Source organism: Ixodes scapularis, unplaced genomic scaffold, assembly GCF_016920785.2.
Source record: "Ixodes scapularis isolate PalLabHiFi unplaced genomic scaffold, ASM1692078v2 PGA_scaffold7__128_contigs__length_106722199, whole genome shotgun sequence".
Classification (NCBI taxonomy): domain Eukaryota; kingdom Metazoa; phylum Arthropoda; class Arachnida; order Ixodida; family Ixodidae; genus Ixodes; species Ixodes scapularis.
Window position 1 is genome coordinate 4,906,759 of NW_024609882.1, and position 24,385 is coordinate 4,931,143.

Consider the following 24,385-nt stretch of genomic DNA (forward strand, 5'->3'; position numbering starts at 1 on the left):
ATCGAGTGCATTGTAGTTACCCGCGTTGGCAGGAGGGCGTCTTATAAAGTCCGTCTTTTGCCCCTTTTCAAACCAGACTGACGATTTACACGAAATACACACCTGGGTTGCGATAATTCTTACGAGTGCAAAAGCCCCCATCCCCCGCTGAAGAGTTACCGAAACTGGCGGGAACGCTGGGTTTTTCTTGTGATATTGAGAGAATGAAGGAGAAAAAAATTTACAGACACAAATAGGAGACTAGGAGATTAGTGGAAATAATATAGAAAAAAAATGAGTAAAATAGCTGGAAAAGCTGGGGACACACGAGAGAGAGTAAAATTGGGAATTTGATTCCTCCCGCTTGGATTCGGCCCAAAAGTCTCAACATAGTTTCTTCTAAGCCCGGTGTTGAGGTAGCGCCGACTAGATTTGACAAGAGGAAAATTGGCGACTTCCTCGACGGGGAGAGAAGGCGGGGCGGTTATGTTTTAATGTTTTCGCCCAATCCCCCAAGGGTCCCCCTGGTGATATCCCACAGCGTCTTTTGATAGTTTAAAGAAAGCAGAGGGGAAGCAAATTGGCTTAGAAGGGCGAGGAGAGAAATAATACTTTTTGTTTCTAGGCAAGGCGGCGCCAGCTACCGCCCGCTATAACGGGTAGAACCATTAGTATTCATCCATCAATTCAGTGAACAGAGAACTAAATAACATCTTGGATATGACAGAAATAAACACAACGTTCTCGGACCAAAGTCAGTTGTCTTCGGCTGTATAAAAATCTACAGTTTTGTGTCATCTTGGAATAGAACGTCTGTGAAAAAGAAGGTTACCAACCAAAGCACGCATCCTCCTATAAAATAAAATAAAAAAGATGGGCGCAGGATATTGTTTTTTCTGATAAAAACTGTTTTACCGGTACCTCTATTTTGTTTTGTATACCTTATAACACATGCAGTTCTCCTTTTCGTTCGATTATCTTGCTTTAAGGTAGCTTATTTTGCTTCAATAAAGTTTTAATCGAAAGCATGACTGAAATTCACCTGATTTAAATAATTAATTTAGTCAGCTACACTTTTAGTTTGGAATCTACATTTGGCCGAATTCTGACCCTTCAGTTAAAAAAAAGTGCATTGGACTTCTTTTTAATGTTTTAAAAAATCTAGATGTGCAGATCGGTAAATCAAGTGAAAAAAGTGGTAACGCTCCGTCCTTCTTCTTAAGTGAATTAATTATTTCGTTTTTCTTCGTGAATGTATCAAGGACATATTAAGGCAAAGATATCACTCTCATTTAGTGACTTACATTTGTCATATTATTAGTTAACCTAAAATGGCTTCATTGCGCTGTTATTTCTTTCCAAAAACGTTGTTCGGAATCTCACTAATCTAAGCAGAATTCATAAAAGCATAGTTATGCCTGTGTTGGACTTCATCGCTCAAACAAAAGAGATAAAAGAAGACAACGAGCTAGAGGTCAGAATTCACAAGACAAGATGACGAGCGAGGCGATCGACGATTCTCGCAGGTTCTTGAACGACGCACTAATTTAAGTAACGAAATTGATGTAAATATTATAAATACGTGGGACTCAACCTTAATTACCATACGTGCTTTTCCTCTAATAAAATTGACTTTCAATTATATGAAAAGGTAAATTAAAACGCGCACTGGCCGATAGAATATTTATATTTAAACATTCTTGAGCGCAGACATGTAATAATGAAACACATTTTAGTGCAATTAGAGGGCTAATTTTCATCAACAGGCACCCCTGCTATTATTTGACACGCAAAAATATTAAAAAATATAGGTGGTGTCTTTATAAAATAAAACCTTTTCTTGCCGACATGCAGACCGATTATAAGAAGAAAAAGAACGAAAAAGAGGATTCTCGCTTAACTTAAATTAACAGAGATAATAAAAACTGTTTTTAGTGCACTGCGTAGAATTGCGAAGCATAAAAAGCAAACGCTCCTTGCAAACCTTCAGTGTCACTAAAACTTCGAAACCGCAGCTTCCAATATTCCAACCCACCTTAACCATTTTTACAATTACTATTCTTTTTGATTTATACCGACTTCGGCCATTCACACCGTTTTTCCTCCTTTTTTTCTTTTTTTTTCATGTCTTCACTGCTTTTTCTTCTTTCGAAAATGCAGAATTTTGATGCAGTATTCAGTGCTTAGACTCACCGGAGCCAACGGTCGTGCAGAATTATCGAACCGTGTGGAGATTCTACATATTTAGTCAGATAATAACTAGAAATGCGCAATGAAACACAAGTTAGTTTAAAACATAAGTCAGCGGAATACACACGTAAGTCTTCGGGAAGCTATAAACAATATACTTGAATGTTCTGTTAGTTTAACTGTGATATCGGCGTTCTATTTTTACTCTTCGCCACCGGAATGCTAAAAATATCAGGGCTGTTTGTAAGCCTATATTAACAATTATTATTATTACTATGTGTTTCCTGCTCCCAAAACACAACTCTTCAGCTTTCACAATGGTGTACATGTAAAGTAGGAGCAGTCATAAATTGCTTAAGCTCGAAACAAATCTTTTTGCCTTATTCAGGCAATCGGCATTCGCTCGCCAACAGACAAAGAAAAATTCCTAAAATCCCTAGAATTGTAAAAAAAAATTATATATATATATATATATAATTGTATTACTTTTTGTTTTCTTCTTTTTTTTTTGGGGGGGGGGGGGGGAGGGGGGGGGCTTTTTTTCACTTTCCTTGTAAATTTTGAACTAATCGCATTTTTTTAAACAATATATTTGCAAGAACTCCCGCTGCTCCCAAACTTCACATGCAGCTCGCGTTTAGAAGGGCATCCGACAAAAAGAAATATTTTCAATATTGGGATTTTTTATATTATTCGAGTAACTTGAATACGTGTGTCTATTTTTGGCGAAGCAGTCGTAGAAACGAAAATTGTTTGTTTTTATACGTCAACAATGCTCTCATTATTTTTATAACCGAATGACACATTCACTTGCACCTGCGAAGTGTGCACCTTTGTATCCCATTTTCTGTTGTTAAATGTTTCACCGAAAAGTGAGTCCAGCAAAGCAATGCGTAACACAAATCTTTAGAGGCCAGTTTATACAGGGTGATTCAAGGAGAGGCCAGGCTCTTTAAATCGACCGCAAAATTCGGTTTCTTAACATATCGCGCTACGACTTTGTGCAGCGTTGCCCACAGATGGTGCATTTTTTTTTTTTTTTTTTTTTGTAAAATTTGCGAAGAGCGAATTTACCTGAGGAAAAAGTAAAGAAAGAAAAAGGCTTAGCTCCTATGGAAACGCAGCGAAGCCACCGGTCTTCAAACAACACGGCGCGGTTTCGCACGGGAGAAAAGAGATGGCGCAAGCGGTCGCGGCGCCAACTGCCGCCAACGAACGAGCATACGACGCCGAGAGCCGGCGTCTTTAGCAGACAAGGAACTGCAGTTCCTTGTTGTTACCGCGCCTGTTTTTGTTTCTGCGACTGTCGCCGCCTGCGGAACGCGCGTCGCTTTTGAGTCGAAAAGTTCGTCTGCTAAAGACGCCGGCTCTCGGCGCAGTACGCTCGTTCGTTGGCGGCGTTCGATGCGCCATCTCTTGTCTCCCGTGCGAAACGGCGCCGTGTTGTTTGAAGACCGGTGGCGTCGCTGCGTTTCCATAGGAGCTAAGCCTTTTTATTTCTTTACTTTTTCCTCAGGAAAGTTCGCTGTTGGCAAATTTTACAAAAGAAATGCACCATCTGTGGGCAACGCTGCACGAAGTCGTAGCGCGATAGGTTTAGAAACCGAATTTTGCGGTCGATTTAAGGAGTTTGGCCACTCTTTGAATCACCCAGTACATTAAAGAGACGCCGGTCATCTCCGCGTATTCGACGGCCCCTCCTCATATATCTAAAAGGGAGCTATGACCACCCTCGGTCAACTAAGATTCTAAACATGTCTCTCCTTTGCTAGCAGCTGTCGGCGCAATATAAACAAGAATAAAAGCCGAGGCACTTTTCTTTCCTCACAGCCGCCCTCACAAGCGATGCCAATGTCGTCGGGAGTAACAGGCAAAAAAAAAGAATGAAAAGTCACTCTGGAGACTCATCAATCTTTCAGAGCTCTCTGGAGCATCCTGGGGAAGCCTAAAAATGCGGCTTCATGTTCTGTTTTGTTCTGCTTTGCTTTATCGCGGTTTCGACGGCGCTAGCGAGAATATATTCAACACTGGCTTTTGCGGTCACCACCTTTGCTCCTATTTGAACCTCCCGACGTAGTCTATGAAAGATGAATGATGTGGTCGGGTTTCCAGCACGTCCTCGTGATGAACGCGAAATTCTCCCAGAGGCTTATGAATACGTTATCGTCTAACGGGCGCCAGGCTCGGGGTGTCTGCAGCTTCGCTTGGTGAATGTAGAACGATGTAATTGGCGCGAATTCTGCGGTTTCTAAGGATTTCATAATGACAGTCTGTCTTCGAAACGTAGTGAAGGATTCTAAAAACTTTATATGCTTAATGGGAAGCCAATAAATCTGGCCGAGTTGTTGACGTATTGAAACGAAAAAGAGCGCAACATGATGACGAACCAAAGGAAGACAGAGACAGACCAGGCGCTCGCTTAGAAGTTAATATTTTACTCGAATAAAACATGGAATTCGAGGAACTCTTGAATAATCTATCACACCAACGTCACTACACAAAAGGCTCCCATTGGCCAAAATACTCCATCTGTTTCTGAAACAGGGCAACAAGGGCGCACTGACACAGGTGCACTCCATAGATACCGCCGTTTTTTTTATTGCCGTGGCGCATCAATATCGAGGTTTTTTCAAACTTTGGAACATGCCCACACCTGTCACAATAGATTGCCAAATTATCTCACAGATAATGAGCGCTCCTTCATTCGATTGCTGACACGTCTATAAGATTGTTTTATGTGCTGTATACAGCACGATAGCGATTTTCTAAACACAATAGGGAGCTACCTTAGATTGTTTTGGCATTTCCGCAACGCAATCCCCAACCCGCTAGAAGACCCACTAACAGAAGCATAGCGGATACTCAACTGTCTTCGGGCGTTCGCCGCAGAAACATTAAAAAAAAATCACAAAACACTGACCCGTGACTGTGCACATTCTTAGCTAAAAATTATTCCCGCCACGGCGTTTTTAACATGTTTAAACTTTTTGTGGAGAGCCTTTTATGGCATTATTTAATACATCCCTTTTTTTCTTATATTCATATTGTATTTTAGTCACGCGCTCGATCATTAATGACGAAGATTATGGGTTCGTTATTTATTTATAGTATTTTATTTTCTGGAAACATCCGCCCTTGTCTTCGACGCAAGAAGACCAAATGTACGCCTATACACCAACACGCGGCGATGACGTCACGACACTGCAGTGTCGCTGCTATCGGCAGGGCGCATGCCCAGAAACTTCACTCGGCGCCAATCTAGTTTTTTGCGCACGCGAAGTGCCCACACCTCGTGTGAAAACTCCTCGTTTGCCTCGTTGGGGCTTGTTTAGAAACAGCGCGTTGGCCTATGCGGAAAGTTAACTATGAAATCTTCTGACTGGGTCTTTGGCCAGTCCCCAGTTTCAACGAAAGTGAAAGATGCAGAGGCTAAAGGCAGCAGAGACATTCACCGATTCTGAGAACTTTACCGAATGTTGCTTGCCACATATACCGGCATGCAAAACCCACACATATTTTATGTGCACCCCGAAGCCTACTATGTTTATTGTCCTAAGGAGTGCGATTAATCTTTTGAAAAAAAAATAACGCAAAAGAGGAATTTATTTTACCTCGCCGCACATGATGTGAAATAGAGATATGAACGATCAGCTCAAACTTCTTGTATGTATTTTTAGGGGTACCTGGTCCATATAATTTCAGTCTAGAATTTAAAGCCAGCAGGAATAAAATGAGTCATTTTTGATCCCCCGACTCACGTCAAACGAAAACGAAAAATCAAAGAATTATGGTAGCCCTTGGCAATTTTCGGTTGAATTAGCGAGAAAACGATGGGAAGTAGACAGTAAAGTAAGAAAACAAGAACCAGACAATGAAATTCAAGCTCCCCCTAAAGACTTTCGCGTGATTCTAAAAAAAAAAAAAATATTGCAGCCACTTTGAAGGTAGCATATATGACTCTACAGTCAAGTAAACTAGGATCCTTTATGTTGCTGAATAGATCATGAGAACAAAAAATATTCAAGGAAAAGTTTAAAAAAAAATATGTTAAACCCAAGCAAGGTAAAAGATTTTTCTCTTACTTTTTTGTATGTCGGAACGCCTTTTTTGCATTTTTAATGGACACAATTGTAGAGTTATAAACGTATTTTGTTGTCTTTATTTGTAATTTGATCAGTTTTAAAGGCACTTTTGATTAAATATGTAGAGACATGTAAAACAAAATATACAAAACGAAGTTTAAATTGCGTAAATGTTATGGAACACTATTTCTTTTACTATTTTATTTAAACGAATATATTTTCTAAAATTGAAAATAAAAATCCTGAAAAGACTTTCTTGAGCGTGAGGGAATAAATATTCAAGAGACAACAGATGTCTCCTCTGTGAAATCTCCAAAACTGTTGTAGTTCTGCTGACTCGACCTCAAACGTTTCGACGTTGTTCGCATAAGAATACACCCGAATTATTTTAAATATTCAGCAAAAATGCAACCAAACAATCGCATACACATACTCAGAGCTAATAACCTAGGACCTAAACCTTAACAGTGTTCGATGAGAGAAATTGCAAAGCCCATACATATTACGATGACAGTGCAAAATTATAAAATACATAATTCTACTGAAGGCTACTCTAACTAATTCTGGTTATTTATAAGACTGTAAACAACGTAATTATCCTTTTCGTTGTTAACTCTAAGTATTGAGTGAGTAGTTACAACCTACTAGTTTAAGGAGGCGGCACTGTCGTGCGAATAAGAATTGCATAAAAACCGAGAAAGTATGTACATGCCCAGCGTTACGCCAAGCGCTGCCATGCACAAAGGTGTAAAGTTGTGCAGAACACTAAAAGCATAAAGAAGACGTGGTACATTTTTTATCGGCAGTAAATGCAAGTGGGTCGGAAGAAAAGCCGTAAAGCCAAGACAACGATCGAGCGAACGTGCGAGGGATAGTAAAATGTCTCGAGGAAGCGAATGCATATCTCGCCTCACTGGGCACCACAACAGAGCAAGCCCAGGAAGTTGGTTGCAGATAAATAGATTTTGTGTGTGTGTGTGTGTGTGTGTGTGTGTGTGTGTGTGTGTGTGTGTGTGTGTGTCTGCGTGTGCGTGTGCGTGTGTGTGTTATTTCACGTCCTAAACTGTTTGTTGTTTGCGTTTATGTTATTCTTGGTACTAGAGAAAATGAACAGAAACAAAGTTACATAAGACACTGTCAGCTATGTTACTTTATTAATTTTCTTCTTTGTGCGGGACAAGCTAGGTCAAAGTGTAAAAAAATAAGTTCCAACTACCGCGAAGCTGAAATAAAATATGTAACTGCAATGAATGCTTTTGCCAGGCATGCACAGAGGAGTTGAGAAATAGTATTACAAACAGGAAAATATTTACCTAAAATAATCATTCTCCCCTAAATTAATAAATAAATTTGTACAAGCGTTATTCAATATTGTTCTCCATCGCAATTATTTTAGCTTACATTGTAATAAGCATTTCACAGTAACCATTTTATTTTTATTCCAAGAAAGTATGGTCAGCTGGAAATTTTTGCTAATGAATTACTAGCATATTCCAAATATGAATAAAGGCACACATTTACCAAATACGAATTCGTGGTTATGGGTTCAGCGCAAAGGTTTTGCTCCTCTTACATTTGATAACGATTTCAATAATTGTATTCAAGGGGCGTAGACAGGTCATCTAAACACACATATTGCTGTACGCATTGAAGTGCCTCGTGTGTGATTCTTCTTTTTCGACCATGTTAACGTATTCCATCAAACTTAGAAACGTTATGCACCGTTGTGTTTGAATTTGCCACCTTTACTGTTGGGGTGCTTTCTAACTTCGACTCACTTGAGACGTCACGGCTGAAACACGCTGCCAAAGCAATCAGGCGCACGTCATTTGTCAGGGCGGAATCAAGAAATACTTTCAGCTACGATACATCGCAGCGGCTCTGGTGCGGGAAAAGGGATGATGTTTATACGCAGTCAATCTCGCTCTGAACTATAATCGCTTGATACACGACTCTAACTACTGTTAGTTACGCAGAAAGGCTTTTTCCTATGCAAATGATTGATTTCGGAAACTCAGAAGGGTGTTAGATTGTAAACGTTTATTGTACCGTAATCTGAAAGATGTAATCTGGAAGATGTGCAAACACTAAAAAGCACCCGCAACAAAATTTCTGCACCTGTTGTAGCATGTAATATGCTCAACCCGGACACGACGTTCAAGACCGGTAGACTAATTTGACCCAAAAACAACTTCTATGAGGAAATTATTGCAATATATTGAGAAACATGCTACCTAAAAGGCACCTGTATCTCTCTTCGCGCTTTCGTAAGTCTCACTTGAAAATAACACGTAATAATACTTCCTTCAAAAAGTAACGTTAATATAAACAACGAACGCAATAGCTGTAGCACGGTCGCGCAATGAAGGTGGAATGGTGCCGTCAACTACCTGAGGACGGAGGTGCGAGTTCTCATAGCCGTCGTGGTTGGCATCGTGGATGTCACTTACAATTGGCAACAATGGTCCGTGAATAAGTAAGTTAGTAAGCGCGCTGGAAGTTTCTAAAATCATCCAACATTACACGTAGCAACTAGGTTCAGCCAAGGTGGGATTTCGCATAGCGCGAGTAATGTTTGAAGACAAGTCTTTCAATCAGGCGACACGATGATTCTCTCTTCGTCGCGCAATTCTTGGCGGAGCGCCAGGTCTGCCGTCTTCGCTTTCTTTGTGCGGCATGGCGGACTGGAAGTCCCGACTTCCCAATCCTCGCAGCAGAAAAAAAGTAAGGTTTTTCACTTTTTCGCGGGCGCCATGACGACAACGGACGAGGGCGAAGTCTCTGCCAGATGTCGCTCTTAAAGCTGTCGCTTTAAATATGCATACTGCTTCACGCAATCGTTGATACATTCAAAAAGGCGGGACGGGAAGAATTGTGGCGCCAATATTTGCTCGATCAGAAGGTGTCATGCTGTGTCCTCAATAGGTGCTCAGTGACAATCATGTAATCTGGCTTGGACACCCCGTCGCTATGAGCAGCCATTGACAGCGAGATGTCTTACCAATTACAAAAGAACTCGGAAGGTAGTCTTGTGGAAGAGGCGAGATGCATAACATCTCGTCCTGCATTGGAATTAACAAAACACGTGCCATTCTATACTTTGTTTCAGCTTAAGCCCAGACGCAACAGACGTTCTGAGCTAATGAGATCATTCGAGCAGCGTCAAAAGTGCAAGTTATTGTACCTTTCTCTGTTCATGATTGGTCGACCTATGATAGAGCAGGTACCGAAAAATGACAAATACACTTACGGTACGCTTTTGACGCTGTCCGATTGGTGCCATAGTCTCGTAGCGTCGACTGCGTCTGGATTTGAGGTTAAACGAAGAATAGACCGACTCAACTCTTTGATGTCACGCCACTGCGGTGGCGCTGCTGTAGGCACTGCGCATGCGCAGATCCCTCAGACGAGTCTGGTCTCGGCGCACGCGCAGTGCCCATATCCGGTGAACTCGGGCTTGTGGGGAACCAGTGTGTTTGTCGATTATAAGCATGCAAGCAGACCCTCGCTATGCGGCTTGAAAATAAGAGAGAGGTGAATATAAAATGGCGCGGGGGACGTTAGAACACAGAGCTCTGGTTGGAATGATTAGTGGGTAGACGCGAAGCTAGCAGCCTTTGTCTCTACGCAGTCTTCGAACGCGTTCGAGAGCCGAACATTGGCGTCCGGCATTATTCCTTGCCATTCAAACTCGTTCCAACAGTCTCCTCCTCTCCCTCAGTTTCAACCCGCATAGCAGGCGAGCGTCCAACTCAAATCAAAGCTTATTTAACATCACTAAGTACAAAGTACTAAACAAATGATGTATGGAGCTCAGACAAAAAGCCGCAAGGGTGCGGCTTGACTGGGTCTCAGCCCCTTCTACTTATGTATAGTTCTATTGCAATGTAAAAAACAAGCAAAAAAGATTTAGCAACAGCACTGGTAATAATATACAATACCAAACGAGTAAAGCAACATCAGCATCACTTACTACGCATTAAACAATTAATGTACGCGAAGATATACAAGGTGAAAACTATATATCTAGGTATATAAACTGCATGGAACATGAAACACATATTTTTTTTATTTCTAATTATCAAGCGAATTCAGTAAAAATGGTAATGTGTCACATAAAAATCGATTTCCGTAATTCGTGCGTGCATCAGGAACGATCCATGTTTCATTCTAACGTGTGTTATAAATGTTAGTGTTTCTAGTTATTCTAGATAATTGTTCAATGTTGTTGTTATTTCGTTTTTTGCGGCATAGTACCTCATAAGCAGTATATCATTATATAAAACCCCACGTGAACTAACTTGTCAATAAGTTCCCCCGTGACAGGCGCCGAGTTTCTCTAACGTCGAGTCTCGTCCAAACTTTACGACTCTGCGCTAGAAGCTGCGCACACCAATTATGCCGATTTGTGTGATCGAACGAAAATGAAATCAGGTAAACGCAATACTGCACGTGCCCCCTATTTCACGCGTCCGTTATAAGAGCGCACGATAAAAAAAAACGATTGGCCTATTGCCGAAGTGTGTAATTCAACAGCCACATTTTGTCATTCAATCTCCTGGGGAATCTCAATGGCGCATCTCGACGTCGTGTCAATATTTCCGTGCTCCGGAAAAATGGGAGTGCCCAACCACCGGGAAGGTCCGGAATCGAGTTAAGAGACTGGTGATTCCAAGTCCTGCCTGCCGTTCTGTTTCTTCACCCGAGTACAGAAACCACGATATGCGGGGATGATTTCAAATGCTCGGATATGGCAAATATTGTAGCTACCACCACCGCTTACACGACGCGTCGACGGTGGCATCTGCGACCAAAGGCTTTGGGCGATAGCCCGTTTCTATAGCCAGTCGGGGAATACGGAAACCACGTAATCAAATCTAATACGTCAGATATAATTTCGTGGAAGACCACAATCACCCAAATCGGAGGAGGTTATGAAAGACATTTGTTTTATCACCGGCATTAATAGATTCAAAATGCGTATGGTTTTTGACACCCGAAGAAACACAGGCCGTGGCTTTTCCTGTTGACGCTACTTGACTCGTAATTCATTTTAGGGCGCTCTGATTGGGTAATGGAACAATATTGTTTGCTGCTGAATGATAATTATATTCTTGGTACTCGCCACCACCTGTATTTCTTAGGTTACCAGCCAGTTTACGTTAAACATTTTTAATGTATTTTTTATATAAAAATTATGTAGTTACCTCATAGCTTGCACTTGCTATGGTGATCTTAATCAATGAACGTTATTATTTTTAGAAATCTCCTAATACAAAGACATACAAATGGTACGTAAAGGATATCACCAATAGTCCTTTATGATGTAAGGGTTTATGAAACGATATCCGGTTGGAATGTTCATGACCTTACAGAGGCCTACTGGTCCGAGACTGGCCCAAGTATACTCGCATGTACCGCCACTACTTCAGATGCCTCTTGGTCACGGAGAAATTGCGAGTATAAAGGAGGACTATTTCTTTCAGTCTCGCCTTCGCAAAGCTTCATGACGTATTTAAGGGATCGAGACAACCCGCATGACGACAGCGAAACGCGGCTCATGGTTTGGACACGGGAATTGCGTGAGCACTCGACTTCGGCTCGTAAGAATCAGTGCCTCGCAGGACATTCGGCTAGTGCCTCGTGTCCAACCACTGCGGTGATTAGAATAGCCGAACTCTAACGATGCCTGCAGCTCAGCATGCGCTTTCTATTCTGCCAACCGCAGGGCGTGGCTATGTTTAAAGTTTGCGGCACTGGATTGGCGCCAGCTAGGCGACGGGGCCGCTTGTTCTTGCTCCGGGTTGGGTGATGAACCATGCTCACACTTTTTAAGCGACGCTTACAAAGAAAACCTAAGGCATGTTTATTCGCTTATTAACGTTAGGGAGTGATTCTGAGTAGTATTTAGTGGAAGTAGAAAACTCGTTTCATGGACCCCTTATAAATCGGGTGGGGGTAATCACGATTGATTTTACTATTTGGCGAAATGTTACCGAGTTATGGTGTTATAATGCATTGTTCAATTCTCGTATATCCTACTGTAACCTGGTGCGGGCAACCACGACCAGTACAAACCTTAATAAACTTTTTTTATTGCAGAAGAGAGCAATTCGAGTCGTAGCCAATGCGTCGTATTACGCACACACCGATCCATTTTTCTGTAAGCATGAAGTAATAAAAATACAAGAATATTACGAATATAAGCTTGCGACAGTATACGCGGCATCCCTTAAGTATTTTAACCACCCATTACTGCGGTTTTCTAGACTAAGTGTTAAAAATACGGTATACGGAGTACGTAGCGCCGGGTCCCTGAGAGTACCTCGTCCTAGAACAAATTATGGGCTTCAAATGTTACAGCATACATTGCCAACATTACTGAACCTTTTAAGAGACCACCATGTATGTCTTGATGCACTACATAAGAAAACAATACGCACAATATTCACTTCTAACTTTTAAACTTTTTTCTCCTGCATAGAACTGCCTGTTTTGTTTTTTCACCTTTAAAATGTTTCTGTTAACGTTTCCTGTCTGCCGATCTTCCGATAGGGGGCAGGGGCTTTGTCAAGCTGCACATTTTGCAGCTTTTTTCTCTGTCTCCGTCACCCATATGTACAAATGGGAGTAAATAAAATGAATTAAATTGAAATTGAATAATCATACATATTTTTCGCACTCAAATCAATGCTACAGGCGCCCGCAATTTAAAATTTCTGTTGGGTGAATATTAGGCTTAGGTGGACGCAGGCTCATCAATAAACTTTAGTTTTATTTTGTGCCTTTTGATCAAGGTAACATCATGAGCTCTCACTTTTGCATCTTGTCACCACCAATAGAACCACATCCTCACGGAGTTCCAGCTTCCTGTGATGTGCAGTTCATACGGGCCAATAAACCGGGTTTCATTTATTCGATCTGACCCTGCAGAAGGCAACGCGGCTTTGCAGCGTGGTTTGTTTGCTAGTTGAGAGGTAGAGCAAAAATATGGCAATTCTTCTTGTCTACGAAGTCCACATATGTTTGCTGTAAAGAAATACAGGGCTTCATTCTTGCTCGTTTAAGTCGAAGTTCTAGGCTATGAAAAAAGGCGACACTCAGTGTTTACCTTATAAACAAACAAGTTTGAAAGACTGCTTAATTTCTGCCTCTTCACTAGAGACAACTGATTAGTAACACTTGTGGCATCCAAACTTTTACATATTTTCGAGCTTAGTTGTTCCCTGAAACTTTTCGCAGATGTTTCTACTACGATTGTGCTCAAAGTGTACGTTTCCTAATTCAATCGAAAGCAATAAATGAACACATACCAAAGATCGGCAGACTGCAGATATGTCGCGAGTTCATTTATCCTCAAGCTAAACGACACCTTTTTTTTTTTAAGGCTCAACAGAAGGTTTGTGTGGCGAAATGGCACGATAACATATTCCTTTTGTATTATGACTGGCGGGTCCTGAATCTCCACCATAAAAAAGAAAAATAATAACGATTCTTTTTCTCTTTTTTTTAAGTTTTGCCTCTGAATTTTGTGAATTATGGCTTGATTAAGGAATTTTCAGAAGTAAAAAGTAAATATCAAAACCAAGCGTGCTATTTCTTTTTTATTGGGCGCTTTAAATTGTTCTGCCATAGCGCACGTGAAAGCAGAATACGGTTTTATGGAGTCTAAATAAGAAAATCGCTCGTTCAATTCCGGTTTGAACACAAACTAAAAATGGGACATAACACCAGTCAATTACGAAAGTTCTGAATAAGGTACATGTAAACGAACACCACAGTGTTGTTTATGTCGTAAAGAGTGCATGACATAATTCGATTAATTCACGATGAAACGAACCACTACCCCGCATGATAGCAGGGTAAATCACGGCGGTGCTCGCGTTGTTTGCGCGGGAACAAGCGGCGCAGCACGGCAGAGCGTGTTTTTTTTTTTTTGTGATCATTTTTATAATTATTGATTTAGGTTACAGTTTGTTTACTATACATTGTGTCTAATCTTCGCACTGTTCAACGTATTTCCTCGTTAGTATAAGAAACTACTCAATATATTATATAGACAGATACCAGGCTCCCTGAAACAATAAAATAATTGCACATCTGGCAATTTTCGCACGGTTTTCTGTCCAATCTTTTGCGCATATTAGACGGGGTCAAGATTAACTTGCAAACAAAAAGTATCTTAGGTATATTTCGACAAAATTGAAACCTATAGGTTTCGATTTTGTTTCAATCGTGCCAGTTTTAATCGTGCCACAATCAGTACAACAAAGCAACCTTTAAAATAGAACTGAGTTTCATTGTAAAGGTTGCTTTGTTGAACTGTTTGTGGCACGGAATTCCCCATTTCTACTCTCTCTTTCTCTTGTCTCTATTGTTTTGTGTAGGATCTGATGAATATATAATACCCTTTTCGTTGTCGAATATGTTTCAGCTGTGTTTGTCCGTCCCTTCTCAATTCAGACTTGGGGTTTTAGTCAAATGTATAACCACCACCAGCTTGTTTGCGGTTTAACCTTTTTCTCACTATTGTGAGCTTTTCATTTTTTCTAATAAGCTGTGCTTCTGGGGGTTACAAACTTCGACATTCAGACGAGGAAGACGATGCGACATAAAAAAAATGGGTGCACATTAACCTCTGCTTCTTTTTCTTCCACACAAGCTTGAGATAAGACGAAAAGAGATGAAAGAATCAAAGAAAAAAAAGCGTAGGGATGAGTGTGCAAATAGCTTAAGACCGAAGTCGATAAAAAGTTATTCATTCTTTACCTACGATTTTCGCTACTCTATCCTTTTTTTTTTCTCCCTTCTTTCTTTCCTATATTTCCGTTTTTGTGGGGAAGGAAAAATAAACAGTTGTTTGTTTACGCCTATTTCTATATGTGGCGCCCTCTGTTTCGTCTCATTATTGTTATTTCTCAGACTTCGCACCGCAACTTAATCAAACCTTGCCATTTTTATTCCGCCAGTGAGTGTGCCAAAATTATTAGGGTACCTTTAGGATGCATGGCCCTCATGTACGAGAACACAAATCGGTAAGAAGCGCAGACTCGCGGAGACACGTTGACGCGTCAAAGCGTCTCCTTGGGGATTGATCGTCAAGCAAACAAGTGCCTCCGAAGAATCGATTGCCACGGTGCCGCTGGTGGTGCACGGAACATTTCCGGCTTACCGACGGAAAGGAAACACAAACAGGCACCAATCATGGCATAAGCGAATGGAACGAAGCTCCAAATTGGTGAGACGCTTTTGTCAGTTGTTTTCGGAGCATTTGATATTTGTTTATTATCATCATTTAAAAAAAGATGTCGAAAGTAATCCCTGGAGAAGGGGAACAAGAGGGACAAAGGACAAACATAAATCTCCAAACACAGCTAGGTGACTGGTGAGCGACCGAAAAAATCCGCCTGGTCCGGGTATCGAACCCGGGACCTCTCCATTACAAGTGGAGCGCTCTACCAACTGAGCTAACCAGGGGTTAGACGTCAGTAGAGCAAACGGGTCTTGTCCAGCTCGCTTGCACCTTTGCATTTAATTGCATTGTAATTATAAAAAAAAAAAAGATGTTTTTTTTTTGTTTTTTTTTTTTTTTTTTTAATCACGAGATGAAATTTTTCCGAATTAGTGTGCGCGCAGCCAAAACACCGAAAAATCAATAAACGTTTAACAAATACCAAACAGATTTTTTGCACTTTTAAAATGAAGTGCGCAGGTATTCACCTTAAGAAATATAGACTTATTTTTATTCTTAGTTGTGGAATCCTCTTAGCTCATTCCTGTTAAAACGGCCCTACCGCGACATGTTGCTGAACGGAAACGCGAGGACCAACAGTTCATGCGGCATTAGATCGGAATATTAGCCGGCGCACACTTATGGGAGTTAGCGGTGAATTCCGAAAAAAAAAACAATTCTAATATATTACTGTGACAGTAGTTACGTTTAATGTAACTGCTAAACATTGAGCCATGAAAATTGCTAAACCATGTAGAAAAGCAATAAAAAAATGATTTGGTATATTTTTTGTAAAGGGTGCAACACCGCAAGCATATGCCTTCACTGGAAAAGCCCACCTTAAAGGAGATTGTTCATGTGATGAGCGTGTTTATGAAGCTGACCCCGGTTTCTGAAAGCTTAAATTGTGGTGCTACATCTTTCAGACAGTAGCATTTTCATTAAACGCTTGAGACTCAGGTTTCCTGCTATACTTCTCTAGCACTACTTTGATTTGCATACCTTGAAGTTGCTTTATATAAAGAAGCGTGTAGACACCACGTTTGGAGGAGGTGACGACGCTCAATTCTATTCGGTGTTTTCTGTAGCACCGCGCATGTAGAGATCAAATAAACAAATATTTTATATAAGTGTTTCTATCATCTGTGGCCGGCTGCAAATGACAAACACGCCTTGCCGCCATAAGAATTAAAGCTTTCATCGGAGCCGGGTTGAGCGAGCAGGCCTGGCGCACTACTGCTTCAGCATCGTCATCTACTTCGTTACGTTACGGTAAAATTTAGTGACGACGTCTGAGAGATATTCAGCGAGGCAAGAACGCATCACGGTTCCTTCAAGCCACCTTCAGGCTGAGGGTTTCTACGGCTTTTTTCGGCATCGTTTAGTGCGCCTTAAAGCTGTCTGCTCGCGGAGTCACTTGCTCGTCTTGCTCGGATGTGAACCCTCGCCACAATAGCCTCGAGGAATTCTCGACCCCGCTTTCTTTAGTCGTTTATGTTTACCGTTCTCGGGAGTTAATTAAACGGGCGGAAGCTGTCTGGCGCCCTGACAGCAGAGCTCGCTGTCCTCATTTACTTTTTTTGTTCTGTTTCCTTTATGGGTTTGTTTTAGAGACTTCGCGTTCCCCAATATGCTCACCCCGAAACGTGTTACTGCTCGTTTTTTTTTTTTTTTTCTGAAATCCTCGTGAAAGAATTTACCGGTGGAATTCCTCACGGGGGCTTTGAACATTTAGGCAGCTTGTTCTTTTTTTTTCACCTTCTTCAAACCCCATGTTTCAGCATGTAGCCGACTTCATATTTGATGTTATTTAGTTGGAGTCTAGCCTCGGTCGTTAAAACATTTACCGAGCTGTTTCTTACCAGAACTGTTGCGGGAGCAGTAACTTGAAGCAGAAAGTGTTGGGAACGCTTCATTCCCGACTACAGCACTTTTATGCATTCTTATTGTTTAATACATGTAGAAAAGAACTCCGTTGGTGTTGTCAATGTGTATTGGGCAAACTTCACTGCTTGAATATTTCAACTCGTTCCTAGAAGCGCATGATATCTGTCCATTTTGTTGTTTCTCTCCTCAAAAAAAAATATATAATTGTTAATGTTTCTCACTACTTCCGAAATACCAGCCATCGGTGACCTGTAGTCTGACTTCCTAAATTAGATGCATTGTACAATAAGCAAATGGTATTTTCGATGTCGAAATTTGGGACGACGCATTAGTTGTGAGGTTTCGATATGTGATATGATTTTCGTTTAAAAATTCCTAAATCTTCTCATTTAGATCGCCCACATTATATGTATATTTTTATGTTAGCCATTGCACGGCGGTAAATATTTCGAAATCAGTTATGAAGTTTATTTGTTGAATTGCACCTTGACTTGATTGTTCTCATTCTTACCTTTATAAGCTTCATTTTTCCACTCAAGTCCTACGATATTAACCAGCATCCAATTAGATATACTCTTTCTAAAAATATCATCACCGTTTCGTGCACTGGCAGGTCCTTTGTAAACACAACAAAAAAACGTTTTTATTAGGTATGCAAACCTTTCACGTTTGCGTTTACGTCCCTGGAGACATGAGTGTTTTCGTACCTGACAGTGATGCTCGAAGAGTTTAAGGAATTTGTTTTTATATGATCTGCCTTCCCTGAGAGGAGCATTCCACCCTTGAAACGCTTCAGAACTCTAAATAAACAGAACATACCAAAAGATAATTACAGATTTCTCTTTTAAATCCTTGCCGCGCCATTCGAAGCGATTTTTCGTGTAAGGGCCTCAGAAACAGCGAGCCGAGGGCCTTAGTTTCGGAAACACTAATTCTCACTTAGCTTTCGGCAAGGAAACGGTCGAGATAGCACCGACATTAGCACTTCAAGCAGGTGTTCAGAGCTTGGCGCACGCGTTCCGAAATATTTTATTTTTCCGCCGATGTATATTCGAAGTAAAGATAAACCCCTCGGCTGTGCTCGTGCTTGTACCGCCTACCATCGGGTGGCATTGGTGCAATTGCGACGCGTGACAGAAACAGCCCAAGTTTCACAGCACTGCCATGGTGATGATCAAAGCGCCAGACGAAGCCCACAGTCACGGCATTCGCTATTTTGCTGTTTCATTAGTTTTAGTAATTCGTAAATTGTCGCTGCGTTACGGCGAAGAAAACAGAAATTAGCAGAAGAAAGTCAGATGGTAAATTTGGTTTCTACCGTGTCAAAACGTAATTCCTGGCAACGACAAACTGCGTCCTTTTGCGGGACTTATCCTCTAATAATCACAATTTGTTGTTGTTGTTGTTGTTGTTGTTGTTGTTGTTTTGACGATAGAGAGTTATAGACATTGTCACCTTATAATTGCAATTTATGGTGAAGCACAACACAACTGGAAATCACGACGTCGAAAAATATTTATTCAATTCCTAAAACATTAAACGCAACTCTCCCGTTATGGAGATTATTATGTTTATGTATATCTTCTAAATCTAAGCTCATTTTTGGTTAAAGTAGAATATTCAACAAAAATAGACCACATTTTTTAAATATAAATTTACGATACAGTGCTCAAGATAATAGTCAGATTAGTGTTTTTATAGTTCGAATTTAATTGGGATGATAATTGTAAGTCACAAACGAGATGTCTTTAAGATATTGTGTAAAGGCACAGGCGCAAGGCCCAAGCTCTTTAAATCGCGCTATTGGAAAAAGCGAGCATCAAACAAAATAAAGAAAAGCATTTGAACCCTATGCTATTCAGCCTGTTTATCCAACGAAACTGCTGAATATATATATATATATATATATTTTTTTTTTTAATTGTGCATAGAAACGCGCTCCTTGTCGATACCTGACTTAAAATTTGCGTTGCATCAGCGCGTGTACTTGGTAGATATTACATATTGTCAACTGCGTTCTCTCAATTATACTATAGCATAATCGTTTAGTGCCACCAGTAACACGAATGTCTTAAACTTTTATTGTTTCTGTCTATTTGGTATAGCAAATAGACGCTTGTACACGGATTGGATGAAATTTAATGTACTAAAAACAACAAGATATTGAAAACATTCAGAAAGCAATTTAGGGAACACTTCGCTACGTTTTTTCTTCCTCTGGGTTCATTTGTGTACATCTTGAACTTTTTGTAAAAAAACCCGAGGAATAATCCCTCGAAACTTTTAAAACGTGTTCTCCATTTCCATAATCGCCGCTTCTAATGAACCGGATATCACTGAGCCCCACTGTTCAAAACTTTGAGGAAACCCTTTTTGTTGTTGTTGTTGATGTTTTTTCTTCTTTTTTTTTTTCAGATTACAATGTTGAAAACGTTTTTCACTTACGTAGCCCACCTTTTCACCGAATCTGCAATAAAAAGGTAGGATATACATGTGCCAGCCGAGTGCACAATTTTGAAGGGGAACAAAATCAAGTGCTGCTGGTGCCTTTATTATGTGCACGGAAGCATTAAACTGAGGATTGACGTAGGTCACAGCAGCTCTGCAATAAAAATTCCGCTACTCTGAAAAGCGCGCAGAATATTCGTAGTTGATTTATATGTTTTAGGAAAGTACTTTGCATCAAGACCTCTACAAAAACTTTCAAAACTATGTTAGAAGTTGCTCGGGTAAAATAATGTATGGGCTTTAAGACCTTGGATGCCTACCCTGCAGTTACGCAGACGCCGAAGCGAGAGTCCCATTTTCTTCGCATCGTGGTTTGTAGCAATTGTGATCAGCCTCGACACTCTGATTAAATTAAAATCAAAATACATAAAGAAATTATCTCCCCTCTGGGCGTTGAATACGTAACGCAGATGAAATCTAAGCGCAGTTCACCCACGTTTTTGTAACATATCTCATATAATTCCCCTACGTGAATATAAAAAAATATTAAACGACCAATGCAATATAAGAGTGCACAGGTCGTCCGCTGAACGTTCGATAACACGTAAAAAGTTTTTTAAGCATTTTTAGATGAAATTGACTTTTCTGGAGCGCCGCGTACACAACCTTCTGGTTGAGTTCGGCGTCATTGTAGACTGCGCTAGACCTGCTGTAGTTTGTCACCGTCGAAACTAACAGGACCCGCGGGAAAAACTCAGATAAATTGTATTTATTTAAGTAATCTGCTCATTGCCTATATCTAAGCTAGACGAGAACACGCACGTGCAACGCGGTCCTTATTATGAATATCTAAATAACTTAACGTTCGTGTAACTTTTACGTATTCCTTATTAAACGCTAGGCTGATTTCACATGACGCAATGAGTGTGTGTCCAGAGGCTTTGGGCTAATATGACCACAAACGGTGAGAGAATGATTCAAATAAATGGTGTACGTGATACAGCGCGTTGAAATTGAGCGAATAAAACCATAATAAAATTTTAAAAAAAAATATTGACACGGCAGGAGTATTGTACTAAAGGAGACCGTGCGAAATCGCAGGCCCGTTCATAAATCATCATCATCATCATCATTGATTTTCCTTGAGGGCCCGTAGAACAGTAAACACAATTATAACACTGTAAGCTAGCTAGGTAGGTTAGATAAAGAGAGGGTAACGGCTAAATCTAGAAAAAAAGTTAAAAAGGCAATACTAGGAGCGCCTACGCCATCCGCTTACAACGGAACCTCCCTTTTCTCGCCTTGAAACGTCAGTATAAACAGATAGTCGTCTTTACACCAATGTAATCCCAGAATTTTTTTTTTATATTATGTAAGCAATGCAATGTGCCACCATTTTAGCAGCCCGAGGTAGTTTTGCTGATAATATGCAAGGAGCTCAAAATATTTCATGCCCTTTTTTCTACACCTCGTAAGGACAATTATTAGAATCGAATGGCAGACACACAACGTTGTTATAGCCTATACAACGTCCGGCCTGCGCTTGGCATGTACGTGTTAAAGGCTACTGTTGCATAAGAGTAAATCCTCTTTCCGCTTCAACGTAAGTACACAATGTACAAGTATGCTTTTATCTCATAACATCAGCTACTACATAGCGAGAAGGGCGAGACAGAGACACTCCTCGAAGATATCCGATGCCTTACAATTATCTTTAGAGGCATGGAACATGGCACATCGACGCAAGGGTATACACTGTTTAAGTTATCAGTTTAATTGTTAACATTTTTGGAGCGCCATCTCTCGTGAACACGCGATGCACAGTGTTCTCTAGCCCCGTGTATGCGAAACTACTCACGAACGCGTACATTGCGAAGCCTCGGCGTAATCTGTAAACATAGAACATTGTTTATGTGTTGTTTGAGTTTAAATATTTGCGTACCAAGACTTACCGAGCCATCCTCGGTGAGCAACGTTCCCTTTTAACGCAGTTTAAATTATGTCGTACCACGGATTGTGTTCCGAATTAAAGCTATTCAAAGCTCGCAAAACATTGCGATACTGAAGAACATTGCTGCTACAACTTATTTACGGATACATTTTATTAGTTCATAGCAATGAATTCGTTCATACAAAGGTGTTCATGTTTTTCAATTATTAATATTCGAGTTTCGAGGTGTAAAAAAGTGCAGATGGAACTTAGCCACAAAGCAAGCGTGTGCTCCAGCACGCTGAAGCATGTTTTCGAAAAAAAGTGCTCCGCTTCTCAAGGGTACAATCAGTTTATCATCGAACCAGTATATTTTAGAACGATTCTTTCTTTACAAGCTTTAGAAGTAAAATGTTGGTATGTTTACGTGCTGAAATATTAGCATTCATATTGGTGCCGAGAAATCTTGCTGTGGCCGCATTGAGGCTTTTTGTGAAAACACAAACAAGAGATTAACTTTGTAATTTTTATAATATTGGTAAGGAGTGCGTTTAGAATTTAATTCGTCTGGTATCTTTTCAGCAACTGTGAGAACCTCTGGCTTAATTTTTTTCTAAAGCTGGATCCTTTAACGCTAAACAAATTATATGGCGAGCATACCAAATTTATATTATTACAAGTAAAATGAAGTACACGATGGTTGCTTAAACATAAGGAAGTCAACTGACCTCGTAATCTGGCCAGTGCAAACCTTGTTCTAACTCACTATAGAACATCATCAATTTGGGGTCATAAAATACCCGCCCGTTCATAAACGCATTCACATAACACCCAATAGAAACTGGGATTAAACTATAAATATCAGACTCGTACAGAATTTTTTCTCCATTTGCTGATGAGTTAGATGCATTATTAAAAATCCAGTCTTCGGTACCGAATATCTCTATTACAGAGAGCAACCTTTAGAGCCTTATTTCTCGCGAAGCCCTAAGGTGTAGGTCTCCTACAAAGTATCGTCCCTTGACAATGCATCACATATTGTCCCAGATCTAAGAAACAGAAAATAAAACTTCAAGAAAGTGACTCAAGTTGCGAATATCCAGTTTATTTGTTTATCTATTTATTTTAATACCATCAGGCCTAGGGGCATTTCGGGGGGGGGGGGGGGGGGTTGTATATACAGTTTTGGTTCAGAAAAAAATTTAAACAAACAAGGCAACTTGGTCATAAAAGTTAGTCTCGAAGAATCTTAACAAGTGTAAGTGTGGTGTTCTAAATAAACCAATGATGCGGAAACGTGGTTTCATTCAGTTGCGTTTTAAGGACGAAAGAGTCGAGATGTAAGTTGAAGTTGCACAGTGAGATTTGCCAACTTTAAGACTGCCATTGATGCGGGGAGAAATTAAAGAGGGGATAATTAATAGTTTGTCTTTCAGAGAAGCGTTAAAATGACAAATTTTGTGAAGGAGGCATAAGCGAGATATTTTACGGCGTGAGGATAAGATAAGCAGGGTCATTGTAGTTTTTCATAAATGAAACACTTACGGTGCGAAGAGAGTTACTGACTATGAAACGTTCGGCGCGATTTAGCAGGGATTTAAAGTTTGTTACGAGGGTTGAGTGACCGGGATTTCAGATTGCTGCGGCATATTCCAGCTTTGAATGTATTAAAGTCTTGTACAGGATACATTTTAATGTCATAGCGGTTGAAAAAAAAAATTTTTTTTAATATGCAAGCATCGAAATTAGAGTTACTTATTATATGATCAGTATATTTTTTTTTATATTAGGTTAGAAGTGATGTGCACACGAAGATACTTCAATGAGGTCACAGATGTGAGCTCAGTTTTACAAATTGAGTATGGTGATGATGACCCGCTACGAGGAGGCACCCTCACAGTTCTACATTTGTTAGCATTGAGAGTCATTTGCCATAAGTTACACCATTCCGAAACCTCGGATACATCAACCTGGAGAATTGCCGCATCGAATTAGTAATTTCACAACATATTAAACAGTCATCTTCCAATAAGCTAATATGGGATAATACACATATTGGTATGTAATCAATACAAATAAGAAACACAAGGGGTCCCAAAATGGACTCCTGGGGGACACCGGAGGTAACGTAAGTGAGGCTAGAACTTTCTTCGTTTCTAGACCCAAATTGTAATCGATTAGCTAGGAAACATTTAATTCAGGACAAATCTTTGCAATCAATATTAAGGTTATCAAGGTTAAGAAACCAATAGCTTGTAAGATAGTTTGTCAAAGACTTTAAAAAAGTCTAGAAAAACGTAATCAGCCGGAGATTCATGGTCAAGGATGGAGAAAATATCATTCGCGAAAGTAAGGAGCTGAGTTTCTCAGGACAGTGATTCCCAAAAACCATGTTGCGAGGGTGAACAATATATTGAATCTCAGAAAGTAGCTAGATTATAACAAGTTATGTGCTCCAAACTTTTACAGGGACTGCTGGTTACGAAAATAAACCGGTAATTCCATAAATGTGCTCTCGCGTTTTACAACTACGTATTGCACACAGGGCGAGAGGACGAACGCGCAAATTGCGCTTCTGATAGGGCCGCCACCGTACGTGAGCGTCGCTAGAGCAGCTAAATCGACCTCGGTGTGGAT